Source organism: Galleria mellonella, unplaced genomic scaffold, assembly GCF_026898425.1.
Source record: "Galleria mellonella isolate WM207_F2 unplaced genomic scaffold, CSIRO_AGI_GalMel_v1 utg33, whole genome shotgun sequence".
NCBI lineage: Eukaryota > Metazoa > Arthropoda > Insecta > Lepidoptera > Pyralidae > Galleria > Galleria mellonella.
In genome coordinates, this window is record NW_026442079.1 from 12,124,075 (window position 1) to 12,136,977 (window position 12,903).

Below are 12,903 nucleotides of genomic sequence, written 5' to 3' on the forward strand. Positions count from 1 at the left end.
CTACCAGTACCTGTCTCAGGTGGCAGGGCAAGACGCGCGCGCAGATACGATGCACTCGGTAGCATGCCGGACTAGCTCCGCCTCTTGCCTCATGCACCGATGTGCAATTGTCCAATCGCCAATAATGATTTAGTTGTTATTGTTGAGATGACCGTGTTTTGTAATTACATTGTAAAAATATAATTATTTCATTCGCACAATGGGATGTCCTTGTCTCACTTCCGTCTGTGGGCCTCCTTACTACTTCTGTGTTCCTGGTAGTGCAACCATTATTAATGAAGTAAAACGAAATCAATACATATATATAATAAAATCGTAACTGCTCGCTGTCTGTAAAGATAATAGGGGCTTTATGAACGCAATAGAATCCAAAACAATGATTTTTAGAATTTTTGTCTGTTTGTCTTTCGTTCATAAATTCGTTTGTAACTGATCAGTTCAGTTGGCTGAAATTTTATGAAGATAGGTTTACAACATATTAACTCATAGAATATTTTATATATCGATTCGCGCGGACAGCGTCGCGGGAAACAATCAGTTATTTAAATAAAAAATGTACAGAGAGTAATTTGATCCGTTCGAATAGCGAGACATCCGGACATGAGTGAAAATGTACATATATTGTTATACTCTCTCTCTCTCTTTCATTTATCAGGCATTGCCTTAATGTTATAAATGTGAAAGTTTGCTACGATGGACGGATGGATGTTTGTTTCTCTGTCATGCAATACCTACTGAAGGAGTTTAAATCAAATTTGGTACACGAATAAGTCATATCGTAACTTAGTACGTAAGATATTTTTTGTACTAATTTACGCGGACGGAGCCGCAGGATACAGCTGGTATGCTATAAGGTAGAACGTATACTGCACCATCTCTTTAGGAAAGAAAAAAAATATCTGTCACATTGTTAGTATTATTTATACATGTTTTGTGGTTTTATGCATTATTTTCCAATCAATTTATACGAATCTTTATGTTTTCTAGTATGTGATATCACCTGTATCAGAAGGTCGCGTTCCTTCGTAACTAGGACAATAGAAATCATTTTGCAATATACGTCTATAGTGTAAAATCCTCAATGCAACATATACATTAAAAAAAAAACATACTGAAAAAAAAATAAGAAGGAATTAAAAAATATATATGTTTTATAGATGTAACTATTACCTGCGCTGATAGGAGAGAAGAGCGGCGGCAATACATAAATATTATTATTAGAGAGGCTTACCAGTATAATGTCCTTGAAAAAAGACATGTACAAGATGTCAATCGAGTAAGAAACAAAAAAGTTATCAAAAGGCATATTCGAAATATAAAAATATAAAATCTAAAAGGTGAACTTATATAAAAAGAGGTCTATCGCCAACAGTAACCGCTACACAAATTTTCCTGAACCTGTTTCTATTCAGTCTTTGGCAGATCGTCGAGAGAGATGAAATGGACCTGATGTTTTTACGTAAGCTCATTCATGAAGACGATATTTTATATACCATCGCCCCAATATAAACAATAGCTTTACTGACCAAAAGAAAATATAGTACAAAGTGCGGTCTCAATGCTAGCAGCATTCTCTACCAATCAACCTTCACGATGAACAGTGGATCACGAAGGTGGCCTGGCTTAGTACAGTTGAAGACGATACCTTCCTGGGTTTCTAGGGTTCTATTTAGACTGGACAGTAAGAAATTTTATATGAAAATATGAATAGTACAAATATAAGAAGAGCCATGCCTATCATCACTTAATTACTATATAGCTCTCCGGAAGTACTGCTCGCCTCATTGATTTAACCACAAAATGGTAAATAATATGATTTCAAATAAAACCGGACTAAACGTTGGTGTTGCGGACTTTTTTTTAATGCCGAATGTAAAAAATATCTTTGGGGGAAAGGGATTGTTAGTAATGGAGACTGAGAATCCCATTGCTAGCAATATATCCAGCCAGGTCGACCTTCTCACGGTCCCCCTGGAAACTATCATGGTTAATTCCTGATGAATTCATCATGATGGGCTAACTTGCCTGTTTTCATTCTCACCTATCACCCTTCACTGGTGCTCCGCCAGCGTTTCCGTTAGCACAGGCGCACCATACCATGTTCACCCACCAAAAAAAAATCTTTGTTATAGATTGTATTCTTTTATTTTCACACGTTCAGACAGCGCACGCCATATTATAAAATTTTTAACGATAGTATTTATTATAAATAGTATTGAAAATATATATTTACCAAAATAAAAAGTAGTCTATCTATAGCAATATACTCTCCAGTGACATTACACTTTTGTTAACAGTGAAAGAAATTTTTAAATCGGATCGATTACTCCGAACATATATTAAAAACAATGCAAAGTATATATGTGGCGCATTCCTCAAATCATACGAACGGAGATATAGTTTAACATAACAATTGCTTTACACGTTTATTGCGTCTGTATGTGTGTACTCATAACACATACGGAACTTAATTGCACCTCAATTCGGAACTTATAATCCTCTTCGTAAATTAATAGAAAAAATAGATTAAAATAGACAATAATAGATATATCAAAATATTGAAGTACTAGGCGAACAGAACTTCCGAAGAGGCATACAGTAATTAAGAGGCTATAAGCAGGATTCTTCTTACAATTGTGGCAATGGATAGTTTCATATAAAAGTTCTTACCGTCCAGTCTAAATGGAACCCTTGACCTAAGTGCAAAGTGAATCATAGATCATCAATTGTAAATGTCTTTTGGGTTACTTTAAAAGTTGCATTAGTATGAATCTTAGATTATATAGATAGAGCATCAAGCCTCAAAAACGGACCAAATTTTTGTCAGCTTATTCACAAATTAGCTGAGCCGTTTTTTTTTATCAATGTTCTATATACTAACGTATAAAATGTATCTATGTATGTAATCTAAGGCAAGATTAAGAAATATTCTGCTTTATGTCATGTAGTACATGTAACTGTCTATTAATTTACCGATCAATAAACCGCTGGTGTTGTGAGCATATTGGAAATGCCAATAAAATTTATTACTGGCAAAAAAACATTTTGTTATTTTTTTTTTACAATTTTAAATATATATCAATTGTCATGAACAAGAGAACGAATAATATTGTATTACTATTTATTTTTGGCCTTTATATATATATATATATATATATATATATATATATACATATATTTCGAGAAATTCAACTTGGAGCTATTAAATGAATTTTACTTAAAAGTTGTGAATAATTTATTTGGTTTCTAGTTAGATTTATAATAAACATGGTATCTATAAGTTCTCGTCTCTTGTTTAAAGATAAAATAAAACATTTTTTAAGCCTGTCGGTGTAGAAGTTATTCAAATTTACCAATATCGATAGAAGCTAAGTACCACGTAAATGTTTTTGGAATCCTTTCTAATAATCTTAGCCAAATTTGAAGAAACCTTTGTAGATATCTTATAAATAAAATAAACTTATTATTCTAATATATAAACTTACACCCTTGTACCGCCGTTAAGATGCATTGCATTGTCCCTCGCATGCACCTATCCGCAGCCACAGATAATATAATACTATACTAGCCTCAGCTATACCTCGGCTTTATAAAATAATACATGAAAATAGTGTCATTTTTTCCATTTACGGAGACTCAGTCCCTATTTTTAGATACAAATTTCTTAATTCTTTTTCTTCTACTAGTATGGAGGAGATAGATAATGTTGAACGTTTTGTACGGGGGCCGAGTGTCCCCGCTCATCTGTCATATCACACATGTCAACTTGACACGGTCCACTTAAACTTCGATAAAAAAAAATAGATTCTAGAGTAGTATTTTGAATTAGTCAGTATATTAAAATTTCTTGTTTTTTATAAGTTTTGTATAAAAACAAGCTTAAGCATATGATCACTGGACTGAGAGGCATTTTGAAAGTATTACCAGGGGGACACGATGACGAAAAAAAAATGTCCGCGCGGAAAAATTTTTAATAGATGGCGATACTAGTCACAATTTACTATTAATGCTTCCGTAAGTCTTAGAAAACAAACAAAATCATTTATAAAATATATATACTTTTATTTTAAAAATCTCCTAAAAACGTAAAAATGAATAAAATAGATTCTTAAACCAAATGTCATTAGTTACATTAAAATTCAAAAATTGTTTTATTCCTACCAGGAATCTATTGTGCTTCGATCTAATTAGCATCGTTTTAATTAGCGAGATCGTGCTACAAGTTTGTGCACGTCATTTCACAGATGGCGCTACTTCTATTTAGAGAACTACTAAATCTGTTTTACGCGTTCACCCGAAATTCTAGATACAGCATTGCCAGATTGGATATTTTTCTTGCAATACGCTAGTTGACAAAATTTGGAAATGAGTTTAAAAATATAGCTTGGTACCCTAAAAATATATTATTTTAAGAAAAATAAGCCATTTTACCTAGGAATTTTGCGTTTTTAGTAATGAATTCAAAATTGACCTCGAAAAAGGACAACACTGTCATGGCGTCTTGAATGACGTCACGCCTCGCAACATTCGTGTTTGTTTATGACGGTCAATTGTTTTTATTAAGAAATAATGAATCCCTTATATTATAAATACTGTGCAATGCCCCAATGTAAAATACAAAGATAAAAACACCGAATAAATTATTTATATACTTTCCTAACAATAAGCAAATACGTAACGTGGGAGGGGGGGGGGAAGGGATTGTTAGAATTTACTTATTTTGTCGACCTCCACGCGGTTCCCCCTAGAAACCATCTTGGTTACTTCTTTTTGAATTCGTCACGATGGGCCAACTGACCTGCTTTCATCCTCACCTATCATCACTCACTGGTGCCCCGTCAGCGTATATCGGCAGCGTAAACGAGTTTACCATTCCATTATCACCCATTGAAAAAAAAATCTAGTTGGGTATCTACACTGCGTTTGCATGAGAGCTTTTCTTCCCATTGGTTGACGATTATTCGAGCTTCATGTCCAGCTCATTGCCACTTCAGCTTGCTTATCCTTCCTTAATAGACAGTAAGTTAATGAAATGACAGTACAAATGTAGTAAGTGTTTGTATTGTACGTTAAGTTATAAAATATGTGCGTCCTAAAACCCCAATTTTATTAATACAACAGAAGGGACTGACAAATCCGTTCTGTTCTACTGGTGGAACAAAAAAAACATAAACAATATTATATATTGTTAAAAGTATGTGTGCCTTAATACTTATATATATATATATATATATATATATATATATATATATATATATATATATATGTATATATATCTGTCACGCCTGTCTCCCATTAGGGTAGGCAGAAACATTGGAACGCCAAATGCTTTGATTCAAACAAACCTCTTTCGCTTCTTCCACATTCATTAATACCTAAATAAATTTAAAACATTTTTTCTTATATAAGCATTAAATATAATAATTAATTAGCATAAATATATTTAGTATTATGCGTGTAGAGTTAAATGTCCGCCTAATTTTAAATAAGGTTTAGATAGTTTAAATTCAAATTATTTTTTCTTGTTTTAAAAAAGTGCAAAACTTACTTGTAAGCGTGAAGTGCCGAACCAAAGACAGGTAGCAAGCGGTCCGCGTGAAAAGCTGACTTGGCGGTGGCCGGCGCGCCACTGCCGCAGCGGCGACCTGAAATGTGATGCGGAAAAAATGTGAACAAATCTCACAATATTGTCAATCGGTATATCTGACGTGAAATCCTAAAGATCAATTATAAAATCAATAAGGATTTATCAAATTTATATGTCGTGAAGGTTAGAAAATATAATCTAGATTACGTCTTTCAATGGTTTAAACTAAATAAAAACAAAATGTAATAACATAGAATTACGAAGTGGAATGGACAAATTAAATACCTTTAATGTATTTTTAATGCGTAATTAATAAAATCGAATTAGTAATAAGCTGGTACTGGATGTATATGGACATTAATATGGAATGAACTCACAATGCCTTCCAGATTATGCCCGAAGTCGATCCTTTTCTTCTATCATCATCATTATCACTGACACTTCGTACTAATAGTGATTTATTGTATATGTAATTGAGAATTAAATATATGATGTACCTGTATAAAATAGAAAATGGATAAATTCAATAATTAATATTTGCATGCCATTTGATGTGGCGAAACATAATGGACATCTTATAAACTTCACAAATGCAACACCTTTTCTACAATGTTTCTAGCAAATAAATTTCATTTCATTTCATTTATTTTCATAATCTCAGCCAAAAGTCCATTGCTGAACATATGCCTCCTCCATACTCTGCCATAAAGAACGTTCCGCTGCATGCCTTTCCTGAAGCTCTGTTCGCCTGGTGTTAGTAACCTTGATATGCACTTGATAAACACAAAATTATAAAAAAAGAGCGAGTAATCACTACATTATAAGAGATGGCACTGGCCTTATATGCGCGGAACTAGGAAATTGAATGCATGTTACCATTTCGAAGTAACAACACTAAGAAAATTATAAAGAAAATAAAATAAATGAATACCCCTAGCGACCTACCACTATTTATATATGCTTCCATTCAAAATATTGATATCGATAATTACCATAAAAGTACCTATTTCATAATAAAAATTATCATATTTTACGAGAAACATGGACAAAAAAATAAGTTTCTGTGTTTAGCCACTTTATATTGTTCTATGACAATTCAAAAATCTATATATTTTTACAGGTGAGTAATACGAATTCTTTTTCATGTATTAGAAGTGTTGTGGCGAGTTATACAGTATCAGAAAAAAAACACGTATACATTTTTAAGAATATCCTATAATAATATCCTAAAATAACCTTATTTTTGTTATAATATTACTCCAATAACATACAACTATAATATGACTAAAATTATTTTTATATTAAAATATGACATTTTAACGGGAAACAAACTACAAATATAAGTGCATAATTATTTGTACATAATTTTAGGTACTATCTACCTTTGTAACATATGATTACTTATAATTCAATTTCAGTTTATATTGATAAATATGAACGATGGTAGTCACAACGCTAATGGATTTTAGTTAGTTTTACAGATTCCCCTAAATTGGTAATCTATCTATATACATAATATAAAAATTAATGCCACTTTTCGTTGTAATTTTATAACTCAAGAACAGGCACACCTATTCAAACCAACTGTTTAGGCTTTGTTCGGACTGTTTAGTAGATGGATTATGTGTTTTGTTTGCACAAAATCGGTCGAGCGGTTCATCATTTATCACATTTTTTGTAACAAATGAATTCAACAAATGGCAGATCATTTTGTTAATGGGGATTTTTGTGTCAAATTCAAACTTTTTTAAGATGGGGATTGTGCTGTCAAGTTGAAACTTTTTTCAGTGTTGACAGTACAAACATGTTGTTATATCATTCATGCGGTCATTTCATTTTGGATGTGCTTCGATTAAAGCAAATTGTCAGCGATAATTATTACCTTGTGTTCATATTTTTAAACATATTGTTTAGTACTTTTATAAAAACGGTAAGTCTTGAATAGTTTCAGGTTTTTAGCGATTTTTTTTTAATAAATGAATTTGATGTTAAAATTATGTGTTTTTGTTTTATTTCACTTTATACGTAGCGAAGCACGTACGGGGCCGCTAGTATAGCATAGAAATTAGCTCCGCTGCTATAAGTGAATTAATCAATTAGATAATACATGCAAACATTAATTATAATTTACATTATTTATTTAGGATGAAAATATATTTATATTTATTACTACTTAATTTATCAAAACGCATATTTATTACATTAATTTAAAAAAAAATATTAAAAAGTGAGGCACTACTTTCGAAATTTAAGATAGTCATGATCCGCCCTAATAAAATACAGTTTGGTAACATAGCTTTATACAAAGTTGTCATTCCAAAAACAATGTTCCAAGTGTCGCAGACCTGTAATTGACTACTACATGATATATATATGCCTGGTGCTAGACAGGATGTGGATAGATTTAAAAAAATAAAGTGGGGATTAAAACGTTCATCGTCAATGTGTATGCGCAGTTTACTAGGCCTAAAAACGCTTTCGTTTGTGAAAAATCAAAACTGTCGATATGTATTCAAGTTCAAGTTATTAGGCATTCATAAGTAATAAGGCTCTAATATATTATACTGCCGGCTTATGAGACACGCTTATCGTTATTAAATATATACACACCTATATATTATTTTACCTTTTCAAGTCCATTTCAACTAAAGCGAATGCTAGAAAATTATGGTGATTGGATTGTGCAAGCATAAGCGACACATTAGAATATATATATATATATATATAGCAAATGTTGTTTTATCATTATTTTTAAGGATTACTTTAGTGGAAAAATAACTATAACTTATTGTAATTGTATGAGAATGTGGTATACGAGTGGACGATTCATGGAGCGCTGTGAACGGGGATATATGGGTTATATTTATAATTCTTTAAAATTTACTACTTGTAAGTACATCCCATTCAGTGGTATCAATACTATATCGAGTCATATGTATCTTCTAAATATACTTTACCAGAGGGAGACTTTGTACAAAGGTCGATTGTTTGGGTACCTCTGTCCTATTCGTGTTTCTACCGTGAAGCAGTTGTGTTTGCATGGCTGTGTTTCGATTTGAAGGGTGGGATATGGCGTGAATTTACAGGGTACAAAGGAATAACACCTGAGTCCTCAGGAATGGCAACGCATGGGGGTAATCATAGGTGAAACAGTATGTGTCTTTACTGTTATGTCCATGGTACTGCTCATGTCTATAGGCGACGGTTACCACTTTCCATCAGGTGGGTCGTCAGCTTGTTTGCCATTCTAAATCGTATAAAAAAAAACTTAAATCATAGAAATACCAACTGACATTCGTGAGACATGCCCAGACCATCGAAGCTGCCGCAGCATCAGGCATGCTACTACAAGGACATCACACTTTCTAAGTACGTCGGTGATTCTTACCCACTCCGACCATCTGATGTTCAGTATAATCACGAAGGCATTTCATGTGAAACCTGTCTAGCGTGCGGATATGCTTTCGATATATTGCCTCGGAGGAATATAGTAGTTATAAATATCGTTATTATTCATTCATCATTATCACTATTGTTAAATTAACTGGTTCGTTTTTTTTTTTTTATTAATGGTATACATATTCTATGATTTGATTAAAATAATTAATTTTAGATTCTTATGTATTTAGATATTTATTGTTTAAATAAAAAGAGTTTTAGTGCATTTAAAAGTTACAAAAATTATAAGACAAATAAAAAAATAGAATTAATAAGGGAGTACTTATTTCCAGTACCTTTAAATTTATGCATAAATACAATTATAATGAAAATATTACACGCCGGTTTTTAGTTTTGCAAGTATACAAAAAAAAATTTCCCTACAATTGAATTGAAATTCCTGAACTAAGGTGAATTTTTTTTAATATGTATTGAATTATTTTTTATTTGTATTTATTATTTGTATATCTACACTATTTTCTTACGTCATATAAATATAGTGTTTATATAGGTATTTACATGGAGATATTATTGATATTAGGTACCCAAGCAATCGACTTTTGTACAAAGTTTCCCTCTTGTTTATATTATAAAGGATTAAATACTCATTAATATTTTAAGTTACAACATTCACCTATTAAAGTAATAAGTTTTTACCTGGTAACCCTATCACGCACACGTGACTAACGATGACTTGTTTTTTATTATCTCACGTGTTACTAGGCACACAGAAGTCGACAAGAAGTTCTCTAATTACGTTTGTGGGAAGTTTTATTTTAAAAATATCGATGTCTATTTAAATGCGAATTTTATGCACCTACCTAGAAACAGTAATGACTCAAATATGCGGCCGGATTCACAGAATAAGCATACATCGCTGCTTAGCGAATACAATGTGTTATTTAAAAAAAGTGCTATTTTAAGTATACAAAAAAAATGTCCACCGTTTATTAGAGATTTAAACTGAGAGTTCAGTGATCATGCGCTGACGGTTTGTTTTATAATCAGCTTCTATCCGCGAGTTGGTCCGCGTGACTGGGATATGTTCAATGACCAGGATACAGTACGTGTATAGCAAATATAGTCATTAGTTAAGCCATTAAGGCGCTTTGAGGTAACAGACCAACAAACAAACCCACTCTTACATAATATTAGTTAAAGCTTTAGAGCTCGATTTGTAACTGCAACTATATAATAACATACAAACAACCGTTACTGTCATTTTATAAAACGTAAAATATTATCAAACGATAATTGCTAGTGCAGGCTTTTTATAAGTAACCTTATACGTAACACTATACGAATACTCTAATATACATATATAATAAATACATTATGTAACTCGTATATTATTCTTATGTCTTTAAAATAGCTACATAATTTAATATAAACAACCAACACGCATACATCATCAATATTAATTTACACATAAGCCTTCCTCACAAGGGGATTTTTGCCAGTAGTTGCCACGCTCGGCAGGCGGGTTAGCAACCGTAGTTAGGCTTTTACAGATGTTTTAAAAGGGACGGTGCTACCCATCCCTCGCCCTCCCTTAGTCGCCTCTTACGACACGCATGGGAAATGGCAGTGAGCCATTCTATTCCGGGACCGACACAGCGATATTAATATTATAATACAATATTGTATAATATACAAGCGAATTCAGAACCTCTTTCTGAAAAAATCCCGCGATTAGATTGATTTATTTAAAATCCATATTCCTATGTGTTGTCGACGTAACACGGTGAGTGCGAGCGAGACGAACTATCTCTTCACACGCCGCGCCGTAGCATGTGCGTTGAAACGATCTGCTACGGCGCTTGCACTGCGAGCGTGCCGCTACGACTCTGTGACGTCATCCGTCTGTGCTACGAATACTCACCTATCCGCTACGAGTGTGTTCTACGACGCGCGCTGCTATAGTAATTTACATTTGCATACATTTGGTGACGCATCGCAGAAAGCAATGTGTGCATTGCTTGTTGGTGTTGGATTCTAGCATTATGTAATGCAAATAAATATAAAATACTCGAGGTCAGCACAATATGTAACTAGTCAGGCCATAAATACTGTTATATAAAAACTTTTCTTTTAATTATATTAAATTTAGAACATGTTTATTACTTTAAAAACTTTTTCGATTTCGCGCTTTTTTATATTTTAGATACATATTTTCGTGCAGTTTCGCTATATTTAAATAGTACAAGATTCAGTAAACAACATGTTTTATATTACTAAAATAGGGTATCTGTAAAATAAATTACAATGTTGTATCAAGAAATGTGCCATTATTAGTCAAATAGATGTCTAACTAAAGACATAAAGATAACTAACTCTTCAACATAGGGAGGAAGGGATTGTTAGTAATGAGGGTCTAACAGCCCCATTGCTAACAATGCACCCTATCAGGTCGACCTCCACATAGTTCCCCCTGGAAATCATCACGATGAATGATGATGATGAAAATGGTGAGGAATTCGTCACGATGGGCTAATTGACCAGCTTCCATTTTCACCTGTCGTCCCTCACTAGTGCGTCGCCAGCGTATGCCGATAGCGCAGGCGAAGTTACAAATCCATTTTCATCCCATGAAAAAAAAACTCTTCAACATAACATATGGGAACATGCCTTACGACACCCACGGAAAAGGAAGGGGTGGCCTATCCCTATATACTACAAATAGTATTTCTTCGCTTTTTTATTTCGTGGTTATGAAAGTGCGCGAACTTCTAATATAGGTGATATCACTTACTAGAAGGTCACAACAACGTTTTCTGTATTTTGTATTTTTTTTTATTTTATTAGACAAAAAACACAAAGTTACAAAAACAAGATACAATGGGCCCCACACTAGGCGAGCCTGTATCGTGGGCACCCGACAAAGATTAACAAATCGCAAATGTGTTGTAATAAAAAGTACATAGTGGGCGGGTATTAATATAAAAAGGAATATAAAATTGAAATAGTGAAAAAAGTAATAAAATCAACAATATAGATACAGAAGCAATTATAAAACACTAAAGTACTAGTTTTGTTTAAAAAAAAATATTTTTATTTTTCATAATTTTCTCTTGTTACCTCTCACTGGCGCTGTAGATAGATAGATAGGTAGATAGATAGATATACATGTTCATAAGAGTAGATAATACATAATACAACATAAGATTTATAAAATTGTGTTATTATGTGTGATCTGCAGCAATACAAAAAGGTCGAAGCTCAGCGTGGAACATTGTTCAAGGAACAAAACACTGATTTTCAGCTTTAACCCATTTGAGGGTACGTGAAAATAATAATTAAAATAAATATAAAATAAAAAGAGCAATATTACTGTCTGATCTGTATTAGTATGTGCGGTGTGTGTATAATAAAAATAATGTAAATAGTTCAGAGTATAATTTGATATAATTTTAACTGAGTGGTAAGGATAAAGTGAAAAAAAAAAAAAGAAAATATTAATAAGAGAAACATAGAAAAAAAAATATTAAAAATCATTACATGAGATTGCAACCGCTAGCCAAGAAATTTTTGTGGAATGCCTAAAATTTGTTTTTTTAATAAGTATTCTTCGTGATGTTTTTTAAAACTGTGTACAGTAGTCTGTTCCAACGTATACGATACGATATGACAGCACAGGCGGGCTACCATACATGACCTCGTAACCTTCAAGAAAAGAGCATATTCCTTTTTAAAAGGCCGGCAGCACACCTGCAGTGCCGTATGTGTTGTGGGTGACCATGGGCGGCGGTAGTCACTTACCATCAGGTGAGCCGCAAGCACTTTTGACCCCTGTGTTGTAAAAAAAAATACACCGGCGGGGCACCAGTGAAAGATGATAGGTGAAGAAACTCCATTGCTAACAAACCCTTTCCCCCCAA